The 15,003-nt window shown below is 29.5% G+C and overlaps 1 non-coding gene across 1 annotated transcript; it reads right to left on the reverse strand.

Annotated features, from left to right (window-relative positions):
• Positions 1-1,028: 1,028 nt before the first annotated feature.
• Positions 1,029-14,653, reverse strand: LOC114288253 (uncharacterized). Its single transcript, XR_014347355.1, has 8 exons — positions 14,383-14,653; positions 5,341-5,442; positions 5,073-5,232; positions 4,396-4,575; positions 3,031-3,113; positions 2,575-2,668; positions 2,345-2,444; positions 1,029-1,547 (listed from the first exon to the last, which is right to left on the reverse strand). It is a non-coding gene; the product is annotated as an uncharacterized LOC114288253 (transcript).
• Positions 14,654-15,003: the final 350 nt, after the last annotated feature.

Below are 15,003 nucleotides of genomic sequence, written 5' to 3' on the forward strand. Positions count from 1 at the left end.
TCACTCAGCAATTATAGCAAAGGGCATTATGCAAGATGGCTGCCCAATAAACTACTTAACAAATGCTGGTGTATTTCATATGTAAATGGCCTATCATAGAAGCTATCAAGCTAGGAGCACAGTTACGAGCATGAGAAAATCACCTTCTGCATATAATTCAGAAGGTTAGGTTAGTTCCAAATCTACTTCTCCAACGCCCTGCATTGGCAAGACTAGCATTGGGTAATAGCTCAAACACCATGAATTGAACCCCTAAATTCACTTCTCCTTTGTCACACCTATACCACTATGCTACAATGCCCTAGGCACTGATGTAGTAGAACTCAGAGACTTCATTCCCAAGCAAATAATAAGACTTATCTGTGTATAATTAACATGCAGCTTATATTTTTTATTATTATTTTTATTAGCAACAAATATGTTCCATCAAAGTTGAACATTTTTTTTTTTACAACAAAAAGGAAATTTTTTGATATACAAAAAGAGGACAGGTAGTCTTCTACATATGCAAACACATCACCAAAAAAAAATAAAAGAAGAACAAACAAAGAAATCACTTACAAATCACAAACCGCTCTCCAATCTTTAGAGCTAAAAAAACAAAGTGGGAAGAATTGCAACCAAGCTCAATATAAAAAGCACAAGCTGACTCCATTTTTCCAAGAAGCATGATTGGTCATTTCAAAATCACAACGCTCAACTATTATCTTAACTCAAAAAATATAATGGCAAAAACTCCTCATCAGGACATCTACATACATTTATGTAAATTACATATGCATGCATAAATTATATCATTTTGAACCTAAATGGATGTCTAAATAGTAGGAGTGCACAAAAGAACCAAACCAAATCAACCTTTATGGGTTGTGTAGGTTCAGCTCTAGCATTGGTTCGGTTCAATTCTGGGTCCAAAAATCCCAGAACCAACCAATCAGTTCGGTTCTCTAGTTGGTGACTGGCTAACCTAAACCAACCCAAGAACCGAAAAATTTAAGATCGTACAATTTAATTAACACATCTCAATATTATTGGTTATGATTGTATTATGTAACCACACTTATAAACATAATCATAAATATAAGAATTGAACAGTCAGGAATTTTTACTGATTAGAATGAATCTTGTGCTAATTGTTCAACATTGGGATGCTTGGCTGCTCATATATAATGCATTTAGGCGACAAGCTTAACAATCCAGGATCATGCCCATGATGGAGTAAGAATATATCAATTTTTTTCTTTCTTTGGTATTTCCTTCTGTTGTTGATGACATTGTTGTTAGGCCTATCCATGTTCAGTTAATCTTTCCTTCTTCTGATTTCGTGGTGTCAGTGGCAGTGGCAGTAGTGGGTTGTTTTCCCCTTCTGTTTGGAAAGGGGATGCCCGGTTGGGGTTTTCAATCAATCTTGCTGGTAATTTGAGGCTGTTAAAATCTGTGTACATATATCATTTTCAACTCTAATTTCTCCCACACGCATATGTGAAAGCCAAACTAAACCCTCTCACATCCACCAATTAATCATCCTTCTGCCTGTACCCGCTGAACTAGAGAAAGGTGCAGAATAGAAATGTTTTTCATGAGAGCTATTTATGATATTCATGCAAATACATAGACAAAAAAAATAAAAATGCAAGCGATTAATTAATCAAAGAAAAGGAAGATTGAAAGGGAACATGTAGACAAATGCAATCACACTGATAAGTCCTTATTTTATTTTATTTTCACAAGTACCCAGACTGATAAGCAATGGAGCACAATTGTGAAATCTTTTACTTTCTATTTTTGTCAAAGTGCACAAATGCACACACACAAAGTATAATGCGGCCAATTAAATGTATAGATTGGAGCATCTAGAAGTCATTGGCAAACATCCTCCAAATTTTTAATGAGAATTTAGTAAGATCATAAAGGGTTAAATTAAATAAAAAATATCATATCATCATTTCTTACACAATTCAAAGGAGTGAAACAATGACATTGATAAACATAAGATAGCTACTGATAAATGAGAAGATATGAGAGAATAAGAGTAGCCGCAGTAATGCTGTGTTTGGTTGGGGGTTTTGAGGAGGAATTTGGAAAGGGAAGGGGAAAAGGTGTGTAAAACTATGTAAAATATAGGTATATTTTTTTCACATTTCACATACATTTTCCATTTCCTTTTCCAAATCCATCTTCAAATCCCCCAACCAAATACAGCATAAATGATTCTGTAAAGAGAATTGCTTGGGAATTCAGATGACTAGGTACTAGTAGCACAAGTCAGTGGAAATGCTTCCATGGATCACAACATTTAAAGAACATATTTACTACTGTCTAAAAAGGGTAAATAATGACATACCTTAGTGTTTTCATGGTTGGTGTACTGAGAGCCACTGGTTATACTCATCCATCCTTATTATAAAGGAGATGGAACTTGGGGAACCTCCTCCACCATATGCCTTTATGTTTAAAACAAGCAATGCAAACTCGGTTAAAACTGATCCCAAAACATCCAATCTTAAGGGAGGTAGAAAGAACCAACAACCAAAAAAAAAAAAAAAAAAAAACAAGTTTCTTCATTATGCACACCTTTGCAACTTCAGAGGTATCAGTAGCAGTATCAGTACTCCTTAAGCACACTTTAAGATTATTTCGTTGCATGTAAACAACAGCTCCTATGGGCCTGACATCACAAATGCACATATTCAAGATGATATGTATTGCACATTAATTAGCAATAATCTAAGAAAATGTTTAGTATTTTGATAAGAAAAGCTCTTAGTTTAGAAGCTCGAGTGGTTAAAATTTGAAATGTTCTAACTCGCAATCTACAACTGTGAGTGGAGGAAACTATTTAATTAGCAGTGCAGCCAACCTTCAAGGTACAGATAATTGGTGCTACATAAAGCATGACCTAGTATAGAACCATCAAAAAAGACCTGACACTTAGGTAGATAGATTGATGACAGTTCACATGCCAAAAATATCATTCTAGAAATAAATAATATAGTTAAGTCAATAACATCTATTCCAATAGCAACTTACCTCAATCCAGCTGCAGCACTCTTTATGCTAAGTTCCTTGCCAATTTCATCACTTAAATTAGAATTTCCATCAGCTCTTACTCCCTAAGGACCAGATTCATGGAATCAAAAATTGCTTGAACATTTGAAGAAGATGTAAAAATGTTTGTTCACTAACAGAAGAAGAGGAATGATAATCATTTTAACAAGAAAGAACTCAAAAGTTTTAAAAGTTTAGCATCTCCAATTTCTAATGAGGTAGATATGCTTTAAAGACAAATATTAAAACCAAAAGTTACATAGGGCTTCAGGTGACAAACATTATACATAAAAGCCACATGACAACAGTTCTCAAGCAGAATATACCAGGACTAAAATTATTGTGCTGTTGAAAGATAGCGCTTTAGCAGAGCTAGTTTACCAGACACTCCCCATAAAATCCTCTGCCTAAACGAACTTTGAAAACCTTATCCCGCAATTTTTTTGCAGCACTTACCGAGTAGATATATAAGAAATTCCCTTGCCAATTAAATCTGTAGAGCTTATCTCCAGTAATTGTAAAAATAGACAGTTTGAGCCAAGTTCAACAACTGACATTAAAACTCTAAACTAAAGCACAAGAACCATAGATGAAAGGGAAAAAGTGATTCAGATGACAATTCATTCTAACTTCAGCCTCTAGATCCAAATTATAAATAAATAAGTAGTGCACACAGCTGAACATATCTCTGCTTATACGTTTGCTTCTGAGCAGCATGAATCAGTTTAGCGAAAGTAAAATTCTATTTGCACACCACATAAAATCTCAGTGCACACCATTTGTGTCGTTTGGATATAAACTTCTGAACAAAAGTCAAATGTTCAGACATAAACTTTCGAATAAAAATGAATTGTTCAGATATACATTCCGTTCAACTTTTCAAATCCGAACAACTGTTTTTTGTTCAAAAGTTTATGTCCCAACATTTGACTTTTGTACAGAAGTTTATATCCGAATGGCATAAATGGTGTGTACTGAGATTTTCTATGGTATACAAATAAAATTACCCTATGAAAAAATATTAACATGGCTGCTCATTTCTAACAAGAGAGGTTGCACTTCCTAGAAATCTGCTTGTATAATCTGTGTTGTATAGCTAAAAAATAGATTTTGACGAATTTTTTAGCTATACAACACAGATTATATAAATAGACAGCAGGCTATGAGTTAACATTGCAGCGAGCTCGCTTCTCTTTTTCTACTACTATTTAAGAAAATCTCACATGTAAGACAAAAATATTAGGCATGAATATCAAACAAAAGAACAGTAACATTAAACAATATGCTAGTCAAAATAAATTCTTTAAAAAAAATACAAGTAGAAACTCAAAATTTGAAGCATTGAACCTGTTCATACATGTGTGGATTAGTGATGCAGTTCAACATAGAACGCCATTCACCAAGTCCAATGTTAAAAGCTTTAATGTTTGGTAAAATCCATCAGCGAAGATATGCATCTTCAATGTACTTAAGAACCAATTCCATGCGATCTTGATCTTTTGGGTTTAATAAACTTTTGGCATTGCCCTGTTATACACAAAAATGTAGATAAATAATTAAATAATATTCATCCTAACATTGGTGTTTAAGCTGATTGCATGAAATTGGGACTTTGGTTTGCAATTCAAATGTTTGGCCACTTCATGTACTTAAATTTGTCTTCGAACTTAAATTCCCTACGCCTCAAAGCCATAAAAACAATTTCCCTACAAAAGCAAAATTTTCACGTTTGGTGTTATCTCTAATTCAAAATCTAATTCTGCGGTAGAAAAGATAGCCCCCAATTGTGTTTGTCTGCTTCAAAAAAAAATGGCCCAATTTAAATTCCATTACTTTATTGCTCTATGAAACTAGAGTTTTTGCATTGAATGTGGATGCCACACTCCAATGACATTTGAAATTTTGAATTCAGTTGAATTGAATATTGAATGGGATCCCAATTCACCACAAGCAAACACGACCCTATATTACCAGAATAATTAGGTGTTAAAGCACAAACTGAGAATAATTGCACTTGTACTCACATCACCGTATTTCATCTTTGAAAGTTTTGAAGAGAAGTATTCATACACAGTAGTCGAGCTGCTCTTCTCAATATCAACATGAAATGTGAGGTTCCCACTGCAATCATGGTCAGATGAAATCTTGGACAGTACTGATTTTCTATGATCGAACCCAATCACCCTAATTAAACCAACTTCACATTAAGTGGCCATATACTCGCAAAACAGCAGTGAAATCAAACAACAAAACCACCATTCAAATCAAATTAACACACAAATGTTTGCTTACTCGCATGAAGTTCGCCACGAAAGTTCCGCTGCAAACCCTCTCGGCCCAAGAAAATCAAGAAAGTAGCATTTCTTGATCCCTTCAACACACAAATCTTCAACCCTACATTATTTGAAAACTATATTAATGAAACGGGTAAACAAAACTGTTTGGCTGCTCAGAAGGCTGAGGAAAGATAACAGAAGTACAGAATATGAAGTAAATAAATTCTTCTTTCCACTAAAATGTAGACTCCTTGAAGCATCTCCAAACATTACTCTTTTTTTCATCAAATTTGAGTGAAATTTGGTTAAATTTTTGATATGATATAGAACACTCCAATCCTACTCTTCTTTTTCTTTTCATCAAATCTTTTTGAAAAAATCTTAAGTTATCCTAAAAACTTGTTTTAATCATTTCTTATGAAAGAAGACCATCACCAATCCTTACTCTTTTTAAAATTTTGTTGGGAATTGGTGAATAAATCTGAAAATTATAAAGATTGATAAAAAATATGACTGTTGAAAATTTGGTGAAGGATTTGGTTAGAGCTTGATTTGGTGAAATGATTGGTGCCTACTCTTCTAGCCCATAAAGAGCATATCTAGTCCTTCTATTTTGTTATCAAATTCAAATTTGATGAAAAAAATGGCTAAACTTGCACTCCAACCATTTCAACAAATCTGTATCAAATCAATGGAGAGGCAATTTTTTCACCAAATTAACCACACCAAGCCTTAAGTCCCATCAAATGGGGTCGGCTACATGAATCATTCTTCTCCACGCGGCCCTATCAAAGGCCATTTCATTAGTCAAATTAAGTAGATTCATATCTCTATTTACAACACTAGCCAACATTAATCTAAGCCTACCCCGTCCCCTAACACTCTCATCTACCGTTACAGCATCGCATCTGTTCACTACTGCCCCCTGTTGATCTCCGTTGAATGTGACCAAACCATCTCAATCGATTCTCTATCAACTTATCTTCTATCGGTGCTACTCCTACTCATTCCCGAATACACTCATTCCTAATTCTATCTTGTCTAGTCTTGCCATACATCCACCTTAGCATCCTCATCTCAGCCACACTCATCTTATCTACATGTTGTTTCTTAGTTGCCCAACACTTCGTCCCATACAACATTGCTGGTCTAATAGTCATTCTATAGAACTTACCTTTTAGTCTAGTGGGTATTTATTTATTGCACAGTACCCAAAACGCACTTCTCCACTTACACCATCCCACCTTAATTCTATGAGCCACATTCGCATCAATCTCCCCCGCTGTTGTGATAATCAACCCTAAATAACGAAAATATTCACTCTTAGGTAGTTCTTGGTTCTCAATCCTCACTTCTCCTCTGCTTTCATTGTTACTGTTACTAAATTTACATTCCATGTACTTTGTCTTAGTTCTGCTTATCCGGAATCCTTTAGATTCAAGAGCTTTTCTCCAAATCTCTAACTTTGTGTTAACTCCTTCTCTAGTCTCATCCACTAGCACAATATCGTTTGCAAAAAGCATACACCATAACATGTCCTCCTGAATATTTCTCGTCAACTCATTCATAACTAAAGCAAAAAGATAAGGATTTAAGGTAGATCCTTGGTGTAATCCTACAGTGATAGAAGATTCATTTGTCTCTCCAGTAGGCAATCTAATAGTGGTCACCACCCCTTCATACATATCCCTAATCACATCAATATAAACTTTTGTCACCCCTTTCTTCTTTAACACCCACCATATTATATCTTGAGATACTCTATCATATGCTTTCTCAAGATCGATAAACACCATATAAATGTCTCTTTTCTTTCCTCTATACTTTTCTATTACTCTCCTCAAAAGATAAATCGCTTTCATTGTTGACCTGCTAGGCATAAACCCAAATTAATTCTTTGACACCTCTATTATATTTCGTAATCGGCGTTCCATCAACCTCTCCCACACTTTCATTATCTTGCAATCGGCGTTCCATCACCCTCTCCCACACTTTCATTATATGACACATTAGCTTAATTCCTCTATAGTTGTTGTAATTCTGGACATCTCCTTTATTCTTATAGATTGACACTAAAATACTCTTCCTCTACTCATCTGACATGTTCTTAATCAACAAAATTTTGCTAAACAACCTAGTCAACCAAGCAACCCCCTTTTTACCCAAATTAAAAAAAATACTATTCTCAAATTTTAAGCTGTGCTTGCACCAAAAAAAAAAAAAAACTTTTTAAATGTGCCAATTTTGAGTGCACACCAGGTGTTTGATGAAATGTTCCTAAGCATCATTCTCATATGTCAAACTAGCAGTAACCCATGCGATGCACGGAAAAATAGACTATATATATTTTGTATGATAAATAAATCGTCTTACTCTTAAATTATATCTTAATAGCGACAAGCCATGATGTTAAGCCATCTGGGTAGATGTTAACAACAATTAACTTACAAAATATCACAATAAAATTTGATATACATAAAAAATTATTAATTATAAAAATTGTTGAGAATAATAGTATCACAATCACTTGATAACATAGATAACTTATATCAAACTAAACAAAACATTAAAAGAGAGAAATCTATAAACTCAGAAAAGTTATCATAAATTTACTTGAACTTTTAAATCAGTGGTGTATATTATTATTGTGGGATCAAATTATGAATAAATATCAACTTTTAATTATAATTTATAAGTAGTTTTTAAAAAATTTTAATCTAAGTTTGTTGCCTTACTCATAAAAAGAACTTCTGAAACAAATCATTAATTGATTATGTTAGCAACTCTCTATCTTTGATTTCTTCTATCAATGACACACACATATCATATCAAAGTATAAATCATTCTCCATAGTTTGAATAACACTTGCATAGCTCCTGCATCATTTTAAAAAAATTAATCAAGAATTTCGTAGGATTATAAAAATTATATAAGAAAATAGTTTCAATCCATTTTATTTATAAAAAAAATGATGAAAAATTATTTAAATTGTACTTGAAGAAATATAACAAATGATAGCTTTAATCATTATATACCCCAAAAAAATTATATAGGTTACACAACGAAAAAATGGTTGAATACAAATAAAGTCATAGACATTGAATTAAATCATATGGACTCTAACTTGATAGTATAATCTAGTAAATCAACTAATAATAACATAAAGATATTGACAAATATGTAGTACTTCTTTATTATCTTTGTATTATATTCATTAATTTCATATATCATATGAAAGTTTTACTCGTCTTAATCCTTCAATAAAATAAGGACCAAGAAAACAAATTTGATAAGAAATTGATTCTAAACTTTATTATTGAAAAAAAAAAAAATTCAAAGAGAGAATTTAGAGATGGGATTGAAGAAATACTATAACGAATGACGGCCTTATAAAAAATAAAACATAAAAACATAACAATGATCTAATGCAAATTATTTTTAATAACTAATAGAAAGAATATCAAATTATTATCTTGTATAAATATAGTGACGAAAATCAATTTTATGAGATTTTTGTGTTGCCTTCTCCCATACAGCCTTCATTATTTCATTATTAATACTCTTCTTATTTAGAGCCAACCAATTTCATTATTAATAATCTTCTCATTTAGAGCTAATAATTTTTTTTTTTTATAATCTTTATCACTTGGTAGATAATACCGAATAATATAAAATTATCAAGAGAAGGTTAAGAATTTAATAGGAGATAAGAAGTTATAGATAAGGGCATTTCATAATAAGATAGAAAATTTAAAATAAAAAAAGATATTATGTGATAGAAGAAGAAAAAAAAATATGAGTAAATCAAAATAAAGATTTTAGATATATATGTTTTTGATAGATATATAGCTTAACAAATCATATCTTTACCTAAATTTATTATTTTAATTTTTTGTAAATCAATTATTTAATCTTTATCTTTATATGTAGGCCATGAAATTAAACTTTATAAATTATTTATCAATTTTTATATGTTTATTTATCTATAGGTCAGGAAATTATTTTTTTAAATACTTTTTTTAATTTTTATCTTTATCTATAGGTCGTGAAATAAATTTTCATAAATTATTTATGAATTTTTATATGTTTATCTATAATGAAATTAATTAAAGTACAAAATGAAGGGGGAAAAAAAGGGAGTAATTTCAATTTTTTTTAAATCAATTATTTAATCTTTATCTTTATTTGTAGGCCATGAAATTAATTTTGATAAGTTATTTATCAACTTGTATATGTTTATTTATGGGAAGATATTTTAAATTTTCTATAAGTTGCGAAATTAATTTTTTATTTTTATCTTTATCTGTAGACTATAAAATTAATTTTTAGTTTTTATATGTTTATCTATATGGAGGAATTTTGAAATTCAAATATTTATCCATAAGCAATGAAATTAATTTCAATTTTATCTGTATGGAGGAATTTTGAAATTCAAATAAGCAATGAAATTAATTTTAATTTTAATTAATCAAACAAATAGAAAATGAAGAAAAATAGAAAACATGAAAGCCAATTAAAGAAAGTTGTCACGTAGGAAAGAGAGACTTTTAAAATTATGAGAATTTAAGAATAAATATTTGGAGGCTTTTGACAAAACAACTACATTTAGTTATATAGATACTAGTTGTAAACCCGTGCTATGCATGAGACTGATTTATAGTATATAAATTTTTTAATAATGCATCAAGTTCTAAATTTTGTCATAAAATTATAATCATAATGAATAAAGATCATCTTCTCAAATTTCATAAGTAAAGACAATAATTTAAAAAGCAGATATGCACAAAATGTTATTATAATTCAACTGATCTATTTTTCTTGAAATAATAAACCTGATTTCTAACTAATGAAATAATACTAACAATAAATAAGATGTTTCTCAATAACCCTAATGTCTAAAACATATATATGCTAAAAAGAATTACTAATAAACTGAATGCCATAAATCTATCTATCTATATTTGTTATGGGTTTATATATATTTTTAATTTATATATATGGTTATAAATATTTGTGGGTTTGTATTTTTTTTATCACTTTATGCCAAATATATTTTTTATTTTTAAAAATTTTAAAATTGAAAATTTCTATTTAATGCTTGAAGCTCTTGTAAAAAAATAAAAATTCAAATAAAAAAAATCAAAATTTTAAATTAGATTTGTTTAGATAGACTTTAAAAAAAATAAATTTTAAAATTAGATATTGAGAGATAAAATAAAGATTTTAACTGAACATATAGAATCAAATTTGTTAATTACGAAAGATTTTAACAAAAGCGAGATAGATCAAATTTGTTAACTTTATCTATTTGTATATCAATTTTTTTTTTACATTTATTTAAAAAAAATAGAAATTAGGAAAATTAGTAAAGGGGACTTAAGAGAAGCCTTTCATGTTTCATACTACATTCTTATAATATATAAGATGATAAAAGAAAAGGAAGGGACTAAACATCTTATAAATATTTTATTTTTATTTTTTCATATGTACCAAAATCACACATTAATATAAGTAATTTTGTCTTTCTTATTTCGTCCTTAGTCTTATTATTATTATTATTATTATTATTATTATTATTATTATTATTATTATTATTATTATTATTATTATTATTATTTATTATCTAAGATTAATGTTTTAACCATTTGTCATGCATGGCCTCAAGTTCAAACTTTAGCAAGAAAGAAAAAACAATGGTGTGCTCATATCTATTGGACTAAGAAAAAATTGTGCCAAAAAAAATTGAAATACAATTAACAACAGTGAACACTCAAATAGAAAAACTCTCCATCTCATACACACCATTTTTATGATTCAAGATTCTAGTTATACACACCAAAAAAAAAACAAAACAAAACAAAAAAAAAATACAAAAATGGAAAGAAAGAAAAGGGCAACAAAAACAGAAGTGTCCTCTTTACATAGTAGTCTTTGATAAGTTTCTTATTGACATATTGTTTTAAGACTCGTTGGCCATATGTGCTTCCAAACTAAAATTTCTTCCTCATGGTAAAACTTTCTAATTCCTCTATAAAAGCCATCTATTTGATCGTTCCAGTAATTCTCGATTATCCTTCTCATTTATTGTTGTTTGTTCTCCTTGTGACTTAGGTGTATTGTTTGAACTTCAGCACTATTGTAACTTGTAAAATACTAAGTTTTCTAAAATATAAGAAAAAGAAAAACATATACAAAAAAAGAAAAAAAAATTGACAGATTGCTTTATTGATATGGAATACAAGCACACAAAAATTCTATGTAAAGCAATTGTTTTGTCTATATAATAAGTGAAACATATAACTCAAAAACTTGGAAAGGGGCTTAAAAAATAAATAAAAATAAAGCAATGGCAACATCTGTTGTATCATATATACCAATCTCTAACTTTCTTACGGAATGGCCATCTTGGCAAATACCAATCTAACTTTCTTATGAAATGACCATGGAGGTGATGGCGACAAATAAGGGCAAGTTTTTTGGGAGAGAGATGTAGTCATATTTTTATTTTTTTATAAGAAGCAGTGTGAGATTGAAACAAAAATGTAACTATATATAACGAGGGAAGAGAGACATGTGAGAGAGGAAGTCATGTGAAAGGAGGTTACTTTAATTGAGATAAAGGAAAGGAAAGAGGTGATAAGAGAGTTTTCAAATTTTAAATTTATCTAAAGTGATAAATATATATTTTTTCTTTCATATTTCATGTGGATTTTTGTCTCTCTTCTATTTTGGCTAGAAAAAACAGGGTGAGAGAGGAAGAAGTGCCACCTCATTTTTTTAATCTCTCAAAATTATGAGAAATTAGGATTAAATAATTGATAGCCTGTGAGCTTCCACTACATTTGTTTTTATAGATAGTATAGATAGATAGATAGATAGTACAGATAGACAGATAGATATAAATAAATAGGTAAAAAGATAGATATCAAATCTAATTTGAAAAAAGATAAAAGTAAAATAAACATCCTTAAAAAAAAAAGAGAGAGAGAGAGAAATGTGAGAATTCAGTTGTTGATAATCAAAATTTTTAAAAAGATAAGATATTTATGAGAGATTATGTGTGAGTAGAAGATAATTTAATTTTTGTTATATCGAAATAAAGGCATATATATTTTCTTGAATAGTAGCAAAATAAATTTATTTTTTTAATAAAGTTGTAATAGAATAAAATATATTTAATTTTTAAATTGCATGCTTGATGATAATTTTTTTTTTAAAATACATTGATAGAAAATTTTAAAATTGACGGTAGTCAATTGTTATCATTATAGCCAAAAAAAAATTTAATAGTGGTCAATCATTAACCAATAATTTTGGATAAAATCATGGATAGCCAATAAAAAATCAACACTTAGCAACTTAAATTTTGTAAAAAATTTTTTAAAAAAAATTGGCAAATTCAGAAAAAAAAAAGTATTGGAATTCCACAAATCATATAGTTAAATATTTTAATTAATTTTAAAATTTAAATGTTAAATCCAGTAATATTATGCCATGTGTAATAATTCAAAATTTAGATAATACACTAATAGATTTGAGTCATTTTTTTCTAATATTGTAAAAAAAAAAAAATTCAAAATTTTAAATTAGATATGTTTAGATAAAATTTAAAGATTTTAAAATTTTAAAGATAAAATTTAAAGATATTAAAATTTTAAAATTAAATATTGTTAGATATACCAATCACTTTAAGCCAAATATAATTTTGTTTTCAAAAATTTTAAAATTAAGAAATTGTATTTAAGGTTTGAAGCTATTGTGTGTGTTTGTGTTGTTAAGTGGGTGCATATTGGTTGTAGATGATCCGAAGAACTCTCATTTGAGAGAGCTTGAAGGAGCAAAAGTGAGATTAACTTTATGCAGAGCTGATCTTCTTGATTTCAAGAGTTTACGCAAAGCCATTAACAGGTGTGATGGTGTGATAGACATGAGATAAAGTAAATTAAATTAAATTCAAGATTTGATGAGTTTCGAATCTGATTAAATTGAAAAACAAAAGCAAATTACAAATTAAAAAGTAAGCAAGCCCAAATCGTGTGAAATGTAATAATGAAGAAGATGAAAAGATATGTAGATAAACTGAAAAATAATGAAAAAAAGAAATATATATATATATACACAAAAGTAATAAATACTGAAAAAATACATATAAAGTAAGAAATAATATTATGAGCATACAAATAAAGAAAATGAAAAAATATGCAGATGAACTAAAAATATTTAAAAATATATATACACACAAAGTAACAAACACTGAAAAAATGCATATAAAGTAAAAAATAATATTATACTGACCTTGTAATGATTTTTTGCAAATAATCAAACTTGCAAAATGTAATAATGGAGAAGATGAGTTATTATGAGAAAATAAAAGATGACTGGAATAAACTGAATAGAGAAATGTGTGTGTGGAAGTTGTAGGAGTTGTCGATTTCTTTTTTTTTTTTTTGTTTTAAATTGAGATTGAGAGTAAGATAGATATTATTGTGAGTAATGGATATAGATGAATATTTTATTATTTTGAGATAAGTATTATTAGAAGGAGTGAGAAGGCTTGAAAAGTGGGAAGAAAGATAAAGGGAAGTGCCACGTAATATTTTTATTTTTTTTCAAAATTATGAGAATTTAGGATTCAGGTTTTAGAGTCTTTTGACTTAACAACTACATTTAGTTATATATATAGATAGATATAGATATATAGATATAGATATAGATATAGATAGATAGATAGATAGATACCATGATTACCATGTCAAATGCCATGCAATAGTGTTATGCAACACTCCAATCCTTACTCTCTCTTTTTTCATCAAACTTATCCTAAAAAATTCCAAAACTTAAAAACATATTTTAAGAGCCTTTAATCAAATTTTCATTCATATTTTATGGAAAAATAATAATAATTAAGAATTGGAGATGCTCTTAGAAGACCAATATCCGTATGAGGATCAGCTAAACATAAATATTACATAAAATTAACAAACTGCAATATAAATATGTACATGAATGTGTGTGTATGTGAATGCATATGCGAATTTGTGAGAATGTGTATGCATACCTGAGAGGTTCGACGGAGGAGAAGGGTAGGATGAGGCATGGGAGGTTGAGATGAGAGTGGAAGAGGCGAGCGAAGAGTGCTGAGAAAGCTCCGGAAAACGAAGGGTAGTTGTAGAGAACGATGATTGGGGTTTTTTCTTCGGAGGCTTTTGCTAGGGCTTCGAGTGCAGAGTTTGATCGGAAACTTCGAGTTAGGTGGAACAAGTTCGGAGTCCATCGCCGGAGGAGCCAGAGATTCATTGGGAATGTTATAACAGAGCCGGCTAAGAGGACTGCTTGTTTGGTCTGGTCAATTTGAGCGGGTTAAACCTAGGAGGAGTAACCCCAGTTTTTTTTTTTTTTTTTTTTTGGAGGTTTCAGAAAAATGTGTTCCCATATTATATCTCTCTTTTGTTATTTTAAGGCCTTGTTTGGGGTGTCTTAAAAAAGTCAAAAAGTCACTATTCTATTTAAGTCACATCATCTCTCTATCACATCACTTCAAACTCAACCCATATTTTATAAAAAGTCAAAAAATGCACTTATTTAAAACATCTCAAACAACTCCTAATTCATATATTTTTAATTAATTTAATTTTAAATTTTTTATTACTTTGGTCTAATTACTAGTAACATTTGCATT

This window comes from Camellia sinensis, chromosome 12 (assembly GCF_055761805.1).
Source record: "Camellia sinensis isolate YWXY chromosome 12, ASM5576180v1, whole genome shotgun sequence".
Taxonomy (NCBI): domain Eukaryota; kingdom Viridiplantae; phylum Streptophyta; class Magnoliopsida; order Ericales; family Theaceae; genus Camellia; species Camellia sinensis.